The following is a 16132-nucleotide window of genomic DNA, read 5'->3' on the forward strand; positions in this document are numbered from 1 at the left end:
CCACATAATGTGCCCTGTTACTACACAATATGACCTGCCTCCATGTAATGTGCCCTGTTCCCACATAATGTGCCCTGCCTCCATGTAATGTGCCCTGTTCCCACATAATGTGCCTTTCCCCCCGTAATGTGCCCTGCTGTTGTGTTTCCACATAATGTGGACTGCTCTTGTGTAATGTGCCCTGCCTCCATTCTGCGACATGTCTTTGCTAGAAAAAAAAAACCCAATGCATGTAAAATAGGTTTACGTGAAAGTTGCAGCGTTTACAAATGGAGGTATATATATACTGGGCTTTTTTCTTTTTTTTTTACTAGTAATGGTGGCGATCAGCGACTTATAGCGGGACTGCACAGGGCATTCTGACACTGGGGGGAACTGACTTGGTGTCACTGACAACCCCAGTGACACCAATACAGTGATCAGTGCTAATAAAAAGCACTGACACTGTACTAATGGCACTGGGCAGGAAAGGGTTAACATGAGGGGTGATCAAAGGGTTAACTGTGTGCCGTTTTACACTATATTCTGTGTTTGTGCTTCACTGTAAGCACACTGCAGGAGCTGACAGGGAGGAGATCTGTTTTGTTTACTAACAGTTCCCCCCCCCCCTGTCACGACCCGCGGCCGCCGCCACCAACAGGCGACAATCGCACAGCCGCGACTAACAGTAATATGTCACGCCCACGGCGTCAGACCCCAGACCTTCTCACCAAACTCGTGACCGAAGGGCCGACCGATCCAAAACCGCGGTGTGACGTGCGTAACAAGGCCCCACCCAGCTGCACCCTACACAGCGATTGCCCAGCTAATGGACTACAATCGGTGCCTGCAGCCTGAATGCGCTTGTTACTGGGTCGGGTTAGTTACGCAACTAACCCTCTACTGCCACCACCACTTTTGTCGGAGACTGGGAAACTCCCGTTACCAAATATACACTATAATGATTGAAATATTGATCTATATAGCACGGCCCGCAGACCTGTTATACAGAGATATAATCCAACAGTAGCGTCTCTTCAAAGGCAGGGATTCGTGAATTGCAAGTAAGCGCTTAGAAACAGTTTAACACTTTCAGAAAGAAAGATTTATTGCTAAAAGCGTTGGATGCAAATAAATATTTACAAGATGTCACAAAAATATATATATGTATATAAAGACACAGCAAACATAGAATAGCGAGGAAATTACAGGGTAAGTTACTTGCCTTGCCTGGTTTTAGCAAATTCAAGATGCAGAGCAGAAAGGTTCTTTGATCTCCTCTGTTACGATGTTACCTCGGAGATCTCTGTGTGTGTGTGACCCAGTGTCACACACTCTAACTCTCTTGAAAGTCCCTCTCAAAAGAGGAGGGGGGGGGCTCTGACTTGGGAGTGGTCATTGGGAAACTCTACTCTAACTACAACTCATATCCTGTGATATGAAACATACAGTTCACCTGAGGAATGTGCAGTTTTCTTATCTTGACTAAGATGGGGGAGGAAGTACACTTTACAACCTTTTATGACTGCTGGTCGCAGGATGTCTTAACCTGGTTGACCCCCACACCATCTGCCAGAAGATAACGTTTTCCTCACAGGAATGCAGGGGGATGTGAGGAGTGATTTAAGGTATGCCTCAGATAGACAGACAGAACATGAAAAACAGAGTGTAAAGGGGAACTCCGCTCCAACAAGGATGAGCAAGTTTGCCACACCCCCCGTTGGAGATCCTCGACAATCACCAGGTGTCGGCGCGTAATCATGTGCGCATGCCCCCTACCCGGAAATGCAAAATCACGTATATATACGTGATTTTGCACAGGCTGCAGCAGTATTTCTGCTATGGGGTGGTGCTAAAGAGTTTAACTCTGCCTTAAGCAGACACATTTTAAAAGAAAAAAAAATGTTTTCCTTTTTAGTTGTCTGGTCGACAGCATCTGCAGATGAATGAAACAGAGTAGATACAAAAGTTACAAAGATACAAAAACAATATTACTTTGTATCTCTCTGTGTTGATGAGCACATTGATTGTCCATTTGTTTGACAGCTGGAACTATTCTACATACACAACTTCTAGCTTCAGTTTTAGGCTCAATACACACTGGGCGTTTTAACAACGCTGGTAGCGTTAGCTGTGTAAAGTCGCAATAACCCAAGTTTTTCAGCGCTCATTAGCGTTTTTGAATTAGCGTTTAGCCGCATTTTTTCACATTTGCGATTTTAGCTTTTTTAGTTTTTTTTGCATAAATAATAATAATTTTAAAAAAACACCCACAAATGCTGGTTTGCCGCGTTTTACCGTGTTTTTCAGTGTTAGATCGTTTTTACAGCTAAAAAACTCTAGAAACCCAGTAGTTCTGTTTTTTTTTTTTTTCAGCCAAAAAACGCTGCTGTCAAGAAATGCTGATTAAAGCCTATGTGTGCATGGACACATAGGATAACATGCTGGGGGGGTTACTGGCTGTAGAAAAAAAAAGCCAAAAATAGCAGCTGTAAAAATGTCCAGTGTGCATGAGGACTGCCAAAAACTGCTGCTGGTGATTGGAGAAGAGGATGCAGCAGAGGGGCAGATGGACTGGGCATGCTACACATGCCCTGTGTACTACTATGCCTTTTGTGAAGCATGTACTGAACATCCAATGTGTTAACCCAGTTAAACTGGAGAAGGCAGATATTTGAGCAGCTGTGCCTGGCAACCAATCAGCTTCTAGCTTATGCTTGTTCAGTTAAGTTTTGAAAATGAAAGCTAGAAGCTGGTTGCCAGGCACAGCTACTTCAGATTCTAATTGCTCCAGCCAAGTGGCGTCCCAAGGCAGGTGCGGGGGGTGCGGCCTGCACTGGGTGACACCTACCGCACGGGGTGACACTGGACCCGCTCCACGAAAAGGTAAGTTGTAAAGCAAGCCAATGATCCCCGCAGGATGGATCTGATCCATCCTGCGGGGATCGTCCACTTGCTTTACAACTTACCTTTTTGTGGAGCGGGTCCGGTGTCACCCCATACAGAGTGCATGCCGACAATCCCCACAGGATGGATCGGATCTGCGGATTGGGGAGCATAATGGATCAGAGTCCGATCCATTATGCTCAATCTGTAGATCTGATCCATTCGCACCGGGTGACACCAACCCTAGGGACGCCCCTGCTCCAGCCTTAGTAAATTCCTCTCAATGTATGCTGTGAAATAACTTGGCTGGAACTGGTTTCAAATACAACCTCAATGTATATGGAGACGCACTGCATTTGCCCATTTGCACAAGCTCTTGAAGAAGAACTTGCAGTTCTTCACATCATGTTGGTTAGTCTGCATAGATCGAGGGCCCATAGAAAATAATTGTTTTCTATGTGCCCTCTTCACGCAATACATGCATGGTGGTGTGTGCTGTGTAAAACTATAGCATGTTGCAATTTTTCTACAGTGAAACTCACGGCACCACATGTCCCTGCAGAGCGTTGCAATAGACTGTGGTGTACAGACTTGAGTAATTTTGTGACACTTCAGTGAAAGTGTTACTATTCCCAGGCACTACATTCACTACATTGTCTGGTCTTCCACAGTACACAGTACATGGAAGTGCAATTATTTTAGTAAATATCAACTGCTAAATACCTTTTCTCATCAACAGTATATAGCAGTGGTGTGACTTCTATCAGTGTCCAGCTGAGCACTGGTTAAAGCTTGTGGGAGCAGTTTTCTCTAGGAGGATGCAGAACCCCTGACCTCTGTCTGGGCAGTGCTGATTCGCCCTGTGTTGATGACATACACTCTCCCAAGAAAAGAAAAAAACCTCTCTAGCAATACACACTAAACTGAGCATGTGCAGAATGATTACAAATGATATGTCTTATCAGGAGATAAGAGTTTGGCACTGAAAGAAGGGGAGGATCAGAGAAGTCAGGATCAAACAGCCTTTTTACACAATGGGGAGGATTAACCCCTTAGGTTCCACAGTGAGTATAACAAGCATGCTTTACTGCATATACAGACTGATTTTACTGTTGTGGGTTTAGTAACACTTAAAGTAAAAATACAAAAAATGTAAACAGTGTGATGCGCTGTAACAACAAATTGCACCACCCTTATACAACACACACTAGTTTGCACACATTTTAGCATTCCAACTGGTGTAAATGAGCACTTAAAAAGCAAGGTCCACTTATTATATCAGGGCCCCTCCCCTATCATAAATAGGGTGGAATGGAAACTTCACTGGGACTATACCCACACTGCAAGGGTTAGCTATTAGTTTAGGCCTGGAGGGCATGGAAAAGATTTACTTACCTGAACCCAATCCAGCACTGTCTTCTGCCCCATGCTCCAGGGAGCAAGAATGGTGCAAGGAAGCAACAACATTAACAAAATGATGACAGTGTACATCCATTCGTTTGTATATGTAAGCTGTGCTTGGCATGTCAGGATTCCCAGAAGTGGGAAAGTACCTGGAGATTTACGCTAGGCATACAGTCTACTACATCTACCACCCAGTCAGTGCTCAGCACAGACACTGCCCACTGTGCTGGTAGTCTCTGTGCTAAGCGCTGAGCAGGTGGTCAGATGTAGAAAACTGTGGAGCTGATGGAGGTAATGAAGGTCTCACAGGAACCCAGTGTCTGAGAGTCTGAGATATAAGAGGTCATCATAACGGCAGAATTCTGTGGAGACCTTGGTGCTATATTCCAAATCACAACATGGTGTCCAACCTGGAAGGATTGCCAATGGTATCATGGAGAATGCAATGATCCCATTTAAAGGAGACTCAACCTTTATATGACCTTGTATTTTTATGTAGATCATATGCATCAGGTGAGAGCATATCTGGTGGAAGGGAAGCAGTGTTCTAGAGGAGTGGTGGTGTGCACTAAAGTGGTGAAAAAGTAAAGAGACACACAAGTTCAAGAGAGACTTTTTATTTGGAAAAACCTTTTATTCATTTTGAGATTTCAAAACAAATGGTGGTACAATATAATAACTATAGAGTTGATTAAGTGCTACACCATTTATTTATTAGTATTGGTTTCTGTAACACACATGAATGTGTTTTTAGGTAGGAGCAGCTAAAGTAGTTATTGATTTTGAATTGATTGTTCATAGCAGCTCACAGGTTTCAAATATACACTGCAACTGCCACTGTAATCACTTGTAGATACAAGATGAGGGCCCAATCTGGCCAAAAACAAAGATCACCGCATGTCTAGGGCTGCCATGCAGAACACAGTGGCTGAAAGACCTGAGTGTAAAATAAAGATCAGATTTAAAAAAATCTTGTCCGATGGAAGATTCTTCTGGGATAAGCGGATGCCAGGGGATGTCCTAGGCTAAATACAAACTTTTTTTAGTTGGGAAGATACTGGAGACTTTTATAAAAGACCAAATAGATGAGTTTTTGCTAGTAAAAAAAAATGTTAAAGTAACAAACAGCACGGATTTATTAAAGACAGAAGTTGTCAAACAAATCGGATTTATTTTTATGAGGACGTAAGCAAAACCTTGGGCAAAGGATTGGCTGTGGATATAATATACTTGGATTGTATCAAAGCATTTGACATCATTCTCTATACACCTAATGTGTAAGGTAAAGTCCACAGGCTTGGGAAAATCAGTTTGTAAATAGAAAACTGGCTAAAAGACCATATTCAGAGAGTAGTGGTTAATGATTCATACTCTGAATGGTCTAGGGTTGTCAGTGGTGTACCCCAAGGTTCAGTGTTCAGACACTTACTTTGTAATATATTTATAAACAATATAGGGTCTGGGATTAAAAATCCCATTTCAGTCTTTGCAGATGACACCAAGCTGTGCAGTGGAATAACGTCCTTACAGGATGTCTTCAACTTACAAGCCGACCTCAATGCACTGTTTAATTGGGCAACTATGTGGGAAATGAGGTTTAATGTTGATAAATATAAGGTTCAGCACTGGGGGGCTAAGAATATGCATGCATCATACATACTGGGGGGGGGGTACAACTGGGGAAATCAATGGTGGAGAAGGATGTTCTGGTAGATCACAAGCTTAATAATGACATTCAATGCCAAGCTGCAGTTTCTAAAGTGAGCAAAATCCTCTCTTGTATTAAAAGAGGTATAGACTCCAGAGAGAGATATCATATTACCCCTGTACAAATCATTAGTAAGACTTCATAGGGAATATGCAGTTCAGTTTTGGGCACCAATTCAAGAACATTGGGGAACTGGAGAAAGTGCAGTGAAGGGTAACCAAACTAATAAGAGGCATGGAGGAGCTCAGCTATGAGGAAAGATTAGAGGAACTGAATTTATTCTCTCTTGAGAAGAGGAGACTAAGGGGGGATATGATCAACATGTATAAATACATAGGTGGTCCATATAGTGAACTCGGTGTAGAGTTATTCACCCTGAGGTCATCACAGAGGACAAGGCGGCACTCTTTACATCTGGAGGAAAAGAAATTTAATCTTCAAATATGGAAAGACTTCTTCACAGTAAGAGCGGTGAAAATGTGGAATAGACTCTCTCAAGAGCTGGTCCTGGCCAGCTCAGTAAATTGTTTTAAAAAAGGCTGGATTCTTTCCTAAATGTACACAATATAACTGGAAACTAACATTTATAGGTAGAATTTTATAGACAGCACAGTGGCTAAATGGTTAGCACTTCTGCCTAGCAGCACTAGTGTCATTGGTTCAAATACCAACCATGGCACCACCTTCCTGTAGTTTGCATGTTCTCCCTGTGCTTATGTGGGCTTCCACCCACACTCCAAAAACATGCTGGTAGGGTAATTGGCCCTTGTGTATGAATATGAGTTATTGACCTTAGATTGTACGCCCCTTGAGACTTAGGGACTGATGTGAATATACAATATAAATACACTCAAAAACATTAAAGGAACACTTCAATGGGGAAGAATCTCATGCTGGATATCTATACTGATATGGATTGGGTAATGTGTTAGGAATGTAAGGATGTCCCATCATTTGATGGAAATGAAAATTATCAACCTACTGAGGACTGAATTCAAAGACACCCTGAAAATAAAAGTGAAAAAATTATGCAGCAGGTTAGACCATTTTGCTGAAATTTCATTGCAGCAACGCAAAATGGTACTCAGTAGTTTGTATGGCCGCAATGTGCTTGTATGCATGCCTGACAACATCGGGGCATGCTCCTAATGAGACGACGGATGCTGTCTTGGGGTATTTCCTCCCAGATTTGGGCCAGGGCATCACTGAGCTCCTGGACAGTCTGAGGTGCAACCTGGCGATGTTGGATGGACCGAAACATGATCTCCCAGAGGTGTTCTATTGGATTTAGGTCAGGTGAGTGTGGGGGCCATTCAATGGTATCAATTCCTTCATCCTCCAAGAACTGCCTGCATACTCTCACCACATGAGGCCGGTCATTGTCGTGCACCAGGAGGAACCCAGGACCCACTGCACCAGCGTAGAGTCTGACAATGGGTCCAAGTTTTTCATCCTGGTACCTAATGACAGTCAGGGTGCCATTTTCTAGCCTGTAGAGGCCTGTGCGTCCTTCCATGGATATGTCTCCGCAGACCATCACTGACCCACCACTAGAACGGTCATGCTGAATGATGTTGCAGGCAGCATAATGTTCCCCACTGCTTCTCCCGACCTTTTCACGTTTGTCACGTGCTCAGAGTGAACCTGCTCTCATCTGTGAAAAGCACAGGGCACCAGTGGTGGACCTGCCAATTCTGGTGTTCAATGGCAAATGCCAATCGAGCTCTATGGTGCTGGGCAGTGAGCACAGGGCCCACAGACCACCCTCATGGTCTGCTTTTGTTTCGTCAGAGACATTCACACCAGTGGCCTGTTGGAGGTCATTATGTATGGCTCTGGCAGTGCTCATCTTGTTCCTCCTAGCACAAAGGAGCAGATACCGGTCCTGCTGATGGGTTAAGGACCTTCCATGGCCCTGTACGGCTCTCCTAGAGTAACTGCCTGTCTCCTGGAATCTCCTCCATGCTTTTGAGACTGTGCTGGGAAACACAGAAAACCTTCTGGCAGTGACACGTATTGATGTGCCATCCTAGAGAAGTTGGACTGCCTGCGCAACCTCTGTAGGGTCCAGGTATCGCTTCATGCTACCAGCAGTGACACTGACCCTAGGCAAATGCAAAACTAGTGAAAAACAGTCAGAAAATATGGGTAGGGAAAAAAATGTCAGTGGCCTCCACCTGTAAAACTATTCCTGTTTTGGGGGTCATCTCATTTTTGCCCATCTAGTGCACCTGTTGCTAATTTCATTAACACCAAAGCAATTGAAACTGATTAACAACCCCCTCTGCTACTTAACTGACCAGATCAATATCCCAGGAGTTTCATTGGCTTGATACTATGCTCTGATTAAAAAAGTGCTCCTTTAATTTTTTTTTTGAGCAGTATATATTTTTGTTTTATTATTTATTTATTTTTTGTAACAGGAAGAGACTCTGTCACGGTGAAAGTGTTCATCAAAAGTACATGGGGTTTGCACTTTTGCTGAGTGCAGGACTAGGGAGCATAGGGTTTCAATGGAGAAAACTGATTTGCAGCTTTCTCCAGGTTTTGGTAGTCCTGGATGAAGCTCCCTAGTTTGGAAATTCCATAGTGTCTTGGGCAGGATGGAATCTTCAACAGTGACCAGGTTTTGTGGAGGAACAGCAGGGTGTGCACCCAGCCAGGTGCACACAACCCTTACAATGGAGGTTTAGCTCAGGGCTCCACCCAAGAGAAACAGAAGGTCTCCTACAGGATTCAGAGTATGATTGTCTGCAAGAGACAGATAACAACCTGAGGACTTGGCCAGCAGAGCTGTGTGTGTCCGAAGCTCTACGCTGTGTGCCTGGAAGAGCTGGTGGTCAGAAGGACCAGTATCTATAGCAGCAGTGCTGCTGAAGAATAGCCAGGTGGGCTAGTATTTTCATTTGGATTGTGTATATGTTACTGGAGAAGAACCCCTATGTGGGAATCGTTATGTTGGAATTTTGTTCTTGCCTTTCCTTTTAATAAAAGTGGGCTACCGACCCCTGAAATATAGTTCCTGACTGGCGTGAACTTGCTTGAAAATGCATCTACCATGGAGCTAAACATCCCCTATGTCACAATATGTAAAGCACTCCATAAATTGATGGCGCTATATAAGTAAAAAGATAAGTAAAAATAACTTAATCAAGGAAATATCTGATTGCCTCTTGGGGGAACAGGAAGGAATTTTTTCCCCTGCTGGAGAAAATTGGAGCAAGCTTTATTGGGTTTTTTTGCCTTCCAACTGTGGGTATAGGATTGTATAATTCCCCCCCCCCCCCTTTTAATGGTTGAACTAGATGGACTTGTGTCTTTTTTCAACCAGACTAACTATGTGACGATGTAAAAAAACCATCTCAGAAGACATATGAAGTTAATCAGATCACGTTTCCACATGTAGTGGTGCTCTGTTATTTATTAGCAGATTACATTATAAAGAAGAAAGAAAGAAGAACATCCTGAGGACATGTTGTCAATGAAAAAATGTCTTGTCTGCATTCTCCATTCATGCCACTAGATGGCCTAAATACCAAAGAGACCAATTTGCTTCTTTTTTACATACACAAAATAAACTGCAGTAGTGTTTCAGAAATATTTGTGAAAACGAATTTTATTTACAGAACAAGTCTGGTATAATTAACAAACAAATAGATTGCTTGCAAAAAATATCTTCTAAAATCACTAAATACTAGGGATGCACAAAGAGCGATACGGACTATTTTTACATGTACTCATACTCGTGAAAATGCTCCAGATACCTGAAACCGATAATTTGCACAGCGATTTGCGCCAATACAAAATGTATAGATGCAAATTGCACCGTAAAGAATAGCATGCGATTTGACCATGAATCCAAATCACATGCAGTTTCCCCACTACTCCTGTGCGAACTCAGGCTTTTCATAGCCTGGGTTCATGAAGGGTTGGTGTGGGAAACCTCCCTGCACCAATCCCATACTGTCACAGAAGGAAAAGCTGGGGATATCAAATCCCCATGGCTCTCTCTCCTCTCAATGTAGGGATGACAGACAGCTTTCGATTGGTCAGCCACAGTGCTGACCAATCAGAAGCAGTCTAGCCCGTACAATCATCTCTGCACGGAGAAGAGAAAAAGCCACAGGGAGTTCAAATCCCCAGACCTGTGAAGTGGCTTTTTCTCCTCTCAGTGCAGGGATGACAGTATGAGCTAGATGGCTTCTGACTGGTCAGCACTGTGGCAGTGCTGACCAATCAAAAGCCATTTAGCCCATAATGTCATCCTTGCACTAAGGAGAAAGCTACGCGGAGCTGCTTTTCCTGACTCTGTTGATGGGTGGGGTTAGGGAGAGTTGTGATTTTTAGAGTTCCTTCCCTCCCCCCACTTTTGTTTTCCTTCTTCATGTACATTAATTGATGTCATATATTCATTGTATGTGCTATATATCACATTGTACTATGTGTTCAGCCATCTCCTATATGCATGTTCAAGCATGGATCCTGAGGAAGCAGACCGTGTGAAATGCATCGATCCTATACGTTAATCCAACACTGTAATGCATTATTTAATGGAGAAACAGTTTATGGTGCATTTTGATTTACAGATTGATATTTGTAAGTTATTGATAGATTTTTTTTAAAAAGTGTAAATAAAAAGCTATTTTGGTTTATATTTGTTGTCATTTGTATCTTCCCATTGCTTGGCATAGTGTAAAGCTCCACTTCTTCTGGGGGTTTACCCCTTCCCACTGTGGGATCTGTAGGGGTGCCCCAGAATCTTTTCTGAAAGACTAAGTACTCCCTTGGCCTCAGAAGCTGGTATTGCCCTCTTTAGCAAATTACTTCTTGCAGGCATTTTGAATAACTGTCCACCAATACTTGGAACAGTATGTGTTGTATTGTCATTTTTATTGATCTGTTTAGGGCTTCATGCACATGGACATATGGCACCTGTGTAATGACATTGGCAGGACCCACTGCCACCATGTCTAGCCACACATTGATATGCATTAGAAGAGGTAGCTATACAGGGTTGTGCATAAAGCATCTGCATGCACATTGTAGGTTTCACCTACATAATCCCTGAGAAGGTTTCAATCATTGGCATCTAAACTGGAACACCAGGTTCTAATTTTCATTGATTTAAAATGGTGGTAAATATAGGGGGTGTACTTATTTTGTTCCATGTGACAAATCTGATATATGGTTAATTGATTGGTATATACCATTACAATTTTCTGTCTTATTTACCTAGTGTTACATAGTCTGGCTGAAAAAAGGCAAAAGTCTATCCAGTTCAACCATTTAAAAAAAAATGTTTTAATCCTATACCTACAGTTGATCCAGAGGAAGGCAAATAAAAACCCAGCAAAGCACAATCCAATTTGCACCTGCAGGGAAAAAAAATGCTTCCTGATCCCGAGAGGCAATTGGATATTCTCTGGATCAACTTTACCTATAAATGTTAGTATCCAGTTATATTCTGTGTATCCAAGAAAGAATCCAGGGCTTTTTTAAAGCAACCCACTGAACTGGCCAGAACCAACTCTTGAGGGAGTCTAGTCCACATTTTCACCGCTCTTACTGTGAAGAAACCTTTCTGTGTTTGGAGATTACATTTCTTTTCCTCCAGACGTAAAGAGTGCCCCCTTGTCATCTTTGATTTCCTCAGGGTGAATAACTCTACACCGAGTTCACTATATGAACCACTGATGTATTTATACATGTTGATCATATCCCTCCTTAATCCCCTCTTCTCAAGAGAGAATAAATTCAATTCCTCTAATCTTTCCTCATAGCTGAGCTCCTCCATGCCTCTTATCAATTTGGTTGCCCTTCTCTGTACTTTCTCCAGGTCCCCAATATTCTTTTTGTGGATTGGTGCCCAAAACTGAACTGCATATTTCAGATGAGGTCTTACTAATGATTTGTACAGGGGTAAAATGATATCTCTCTCTCTGGAGTCTATACCTCTTTTAATACAAGAGAGGATTTTGATCGCTTTAGAAACCACAGCTTGGCATTGCATGCCATTATTAAGCTTGTGATCTACCAGAACTCCCAGATCCTTCTCCACCATTGATTCCCCCAGTTGTACCCCCCCTAGTATGTATGATGCATGCATATTCTTAGCCCCCAAGTGCAGAACCTTACCTTTATCAACATTAAACCTCATTTGCCACATAGTTGCCCTATTACAATATTTGATCAAGTATATTCAAATATGTTGCAAATGTCAAGAATTTTCCTTGGGTGCACTTTTTCACATTCACACTATACAGTACATCAGTTTGCTGCTTGAACCATATATTGGACACCTGTACTGAAAACGTGTATAGACAGCCATTGCAAAACCCTTCCCATTTTATGGACAACCACATTCATTTTATTGTGTTTACCTGCATGCATTTTGCATGTTCTTGCCTGAAAAAAAGATCTGTTTGTTGGGCATAGTAAGCAGTGTTAAAACATTATGGGTCTTATTTATGGTAGATAATGGATGCTGCTATCCGCTCTCCATGGGACACCCCAAATTGTTGACTGAGCTGTGTTTTATAAATGTGCCTTTTTCATGCAGTAGTATGGCTGTGGGAAGACAAAACTGGTGCTTTATAACTGGACCTCTACATGTATGTTTTACTGTCTTACAAGGTGTCCCCCCCCTTTCGCACAGAAGGGACACTAAGGACAGGGGCTGCTGTGTTACCTGTCTCCGTGACGCCGTGTTCCACTTCGATTCGGTTCACAAGACACTGCTGGAGGAGGGGTAGAGGGGTTGTTCAGGCCGGTGTCTACATCTCCCTGGATCTTGGATCGCGATGTGGGCAGCATGACATGCCGCCTCTCTCATTGGGCCAAACCCCCAGGATCACTGGGCAGCCAGGCCCTCCCTCTCCAAGCTTCATCTCCTCGCCGGTGATTGGCCACCAGATTTGTAGCTCAGGGAAAGCACACAGGCAGCTAATCACCGGTGAGGAGGCGGAGCTTGGAGAGGAGAAGCCAAGCGACAGCACAAAGATCAAAGAAGCTGATTGGAGTGAGGGACCACCTGGAGTTGGTGAAGAGAAGGAGAGTGGCCAGTGAAGGAAGACAGCTGATCAGTAAGTTAAGTGTCTGTGCGACCGGGAGCAGGGCAGAGCAGATGATGGTGCTGCTGCAGCCAGGTATGCAGGCCATGGATGGGAGAGGGAGCCTGGGCTGGAGCAGGGATCATCAATATAAGAATCATTGGTGTCAGTGGGAGTAATAGTGCCCCATCATTAGTTCCAGTGTGGGTGGAATAGTGCCCCATCATTGGTGTCATTGACACCAATGATGAGGCACTATTCCTCCCAACACCAACGGTGGGGCACTATTCCTCCCACACTGACACCAACGGTGGGGCACTATTCCTTTCACCGACACCAAGGATGGGGGCACTATTCCTTTCACCGACACCAAGGATGGGGGCACTATTCCTTTCACCGACACCAAGGATGGGGGCACTATTCCTTTCACCGACACCAAGGATGGGGGCACTATTCCTTTCACCGACACCAAGGATGGGGGCTCTATTCCTCCCACCGACACCAAGGATGGGGCACTATTACTCACACCAATGGTGGGACACTATTCCTCCCACTGACACCAATGGTGGGACACTATTCCTCCCACTGACACCAATGGTGGGACACTATTCCTCCCACTGACACCAATGGTGGGACACTATTCCTCCCACTGACACCAATGGTGGGGCACTATTCCTCCCACCCTGACACCAATGGTGGGGCACTATTCCTCCCACCCTGACACCAATGGTGGGGCACTATTCCTCCCACCCTGACACCAATGGTGGGGCACTATTCCTCCCACCCTGACACCAATGGTGGGGCACTATTCCTCCCACCCTGACACCAATGGTGGGGCACTATTCCTCCCACCCTGACACCAATGGTGGGGCACTATTCCTCCCACCCTGACACCAATGGTGGGGCACTATTCCTCCCACCCTGACACCAATGGTGGGGCACTATTCCTCCCACCCTGACACCAATGGTGGGGCACTATTCCTCCCACCCTGACACCAATGGTGGGGCACTATTCCTCCCACCCTGACACCAATGGTGGGGCACTATTCCTCCCACCCTGACACCAATGGTGGGGCACTATTCCTCCCACCCTGACACCAATGATGGGGCACTATTCCTCCCACCCTGACACCAATGATGGGGCACTATTCCTCCCACCCTGACACCAATGATGGGGCACTATTCCTCCCACCCTGACACCAATGATGGGGCACTATTCCTCCCACACTGACACCAATGATGGGGCACTATTCCTCCCACCCTGACACCAATGATGGGGCACTATTCCTCCCACACTGACACCAATGATGGGGCACTATTCCTCCCACACTGACACCAATGATGGGACACTATTCCTCCCACACTGACACCAATGATGGGACATTATTCCTCCCACTCACACCAATGATGGGGCACTATTCCTCCCACTCACACCAATGATTGGGTACTATTCCTCCCACTGACACCAGTAATGGGGCCCTATTCTTCCACTGACACCGATGGGGCACTATTCCTCCAAATGACACCGATAATGGAATAAAATAAGAGGTGGTGCTCTAATAGGAAGAGATGGAGCCTAAAGAGAAAGGGTGGAGTTTACAGATGAAGGGTTAGAACGAATTTAGATAGGGGGGTGCCAATTTTAGTCTTGCCTAGGGCAGCACAAAAGCAAAATACACCACTGGGCTAGGGTACAGGGTAGAGAGGTTAAGCCTACCATACATGAACTGAAATTTGTCCAGTTCAGCAGGGACCAGCTGAATTTCGACCCATATATGGACAGGGTGGTTGTACAGAAATCAATCTACAGATCGACTTCTGTATAACCGCCCTGTCGGATTTTTGATGCTTAATCAGTGTATTTTGATGACAGAGAAGTCTCACCTCTGTCAGAAATCAGCTGCCAGGATTCCCCGATCCACCACGAGTATGTGGATGGGGGAAAAGGTTAACCCCTTGATGCCGACGTCTCACAAATATGCGGCCTCACAGAACTGGGCTTTTTTCCGTGGGGCCACATATTTGCGTACCTGTCTTTGTGCTAGGAGCGGGCTGCACAGCTCACTCCCAGCACAAAGATCAAGGTGTCACTGAGAGCCCCGGGTCCTGTTCTAACAAATGGGACCCAGGACTCCCGATTCCGGGTCACATGATCACTGTGATAGCCTCTGATTGGCTATCAAAGTGACCAGTCACTGTACAGCCTGGCCCCATTGTTTTTTGTTCGCTCTATGAATGGAAGAGAGAGATACACTGTATCTCTCTAACTCCTGGCATAGAAGTAAAAAAATGTTTGTTAAAAAAAAAGAAAATAAGAAAAAATACCTAGATCAAAGTTTGATCTAGTTCAGTGCCAGGGTAAGTGTTTGGGACAGGGTCAAAGGTCAAGAGATCAGGATTTAAAAAAAAAAAAAAAAAAAAAAGAAGTGGTATTATTGTCAGTGTGTTTTAGGTAAACAAAATGTGCACTAATTGATTCTGGGCTGTACTACGGGTACAAACAACAAAGAACACACACACATATATGGCATCGCTGCGATCGTCAAGAGCTGGAAATTTTATTTTGAGTTATTCTTTGATGATAGGTTATGGTAGTAACAAGAAACACACAGCTAAATTAAAAAAAAGAAAAAAAAGGGTTTTTTTTACGATTTTGGGCCAGTTTTCTTTTGATAATAAAACAAAAATCATCATCAGGAGATATCCATTACTATTTACCACCAAATGAAAGCCCAATTTGTCCTGAAGAAAAAAAAAAAAAAAACACCACAAGGTATAATTCACCTGGCTGGACAACGTAGTTGTGATATGTACAGTTTTACTAACAAATGTCAACGTTGCAAAATTGTGCTTAGGCATTAGGATTTGTTTTACCCTTAGACGTGAAGGGGTTAATTTTATTTTGTTCTACCCACTGGTTAAATGAAAAATAAAAAAATATACAGTATACTTTCTCTCTTGCTCTTTTCTGTCCATATGTGAGGAGTCAGAAGGCTCTTTGTAGTTCAGGAAACATGAAAATCTCTCTTTTCTTGTTTGGTGAACTGTACAAGTAATAAGTAGCTCTGTATACAAAGCATTACATGGCATTCTGTGTGTGATCATT

The sequence above is a fragment of the Staurois parvus genome, unplaced genomic scaffold, assembly GCF_062004578.1.
Source record: "Staurois parvus isolate SC_StPar_1 unplaced genomic scaffold, SC_StPar_1.0 ptg000064l, whole genome shotgun sequence".
Classification (NCBI taxonomy): domain Eukaryota; kingdom Metazoa; phylum Chordata; class Amphibia; order Anura; family Ranidae; genus Staurois; species Staurois parvus.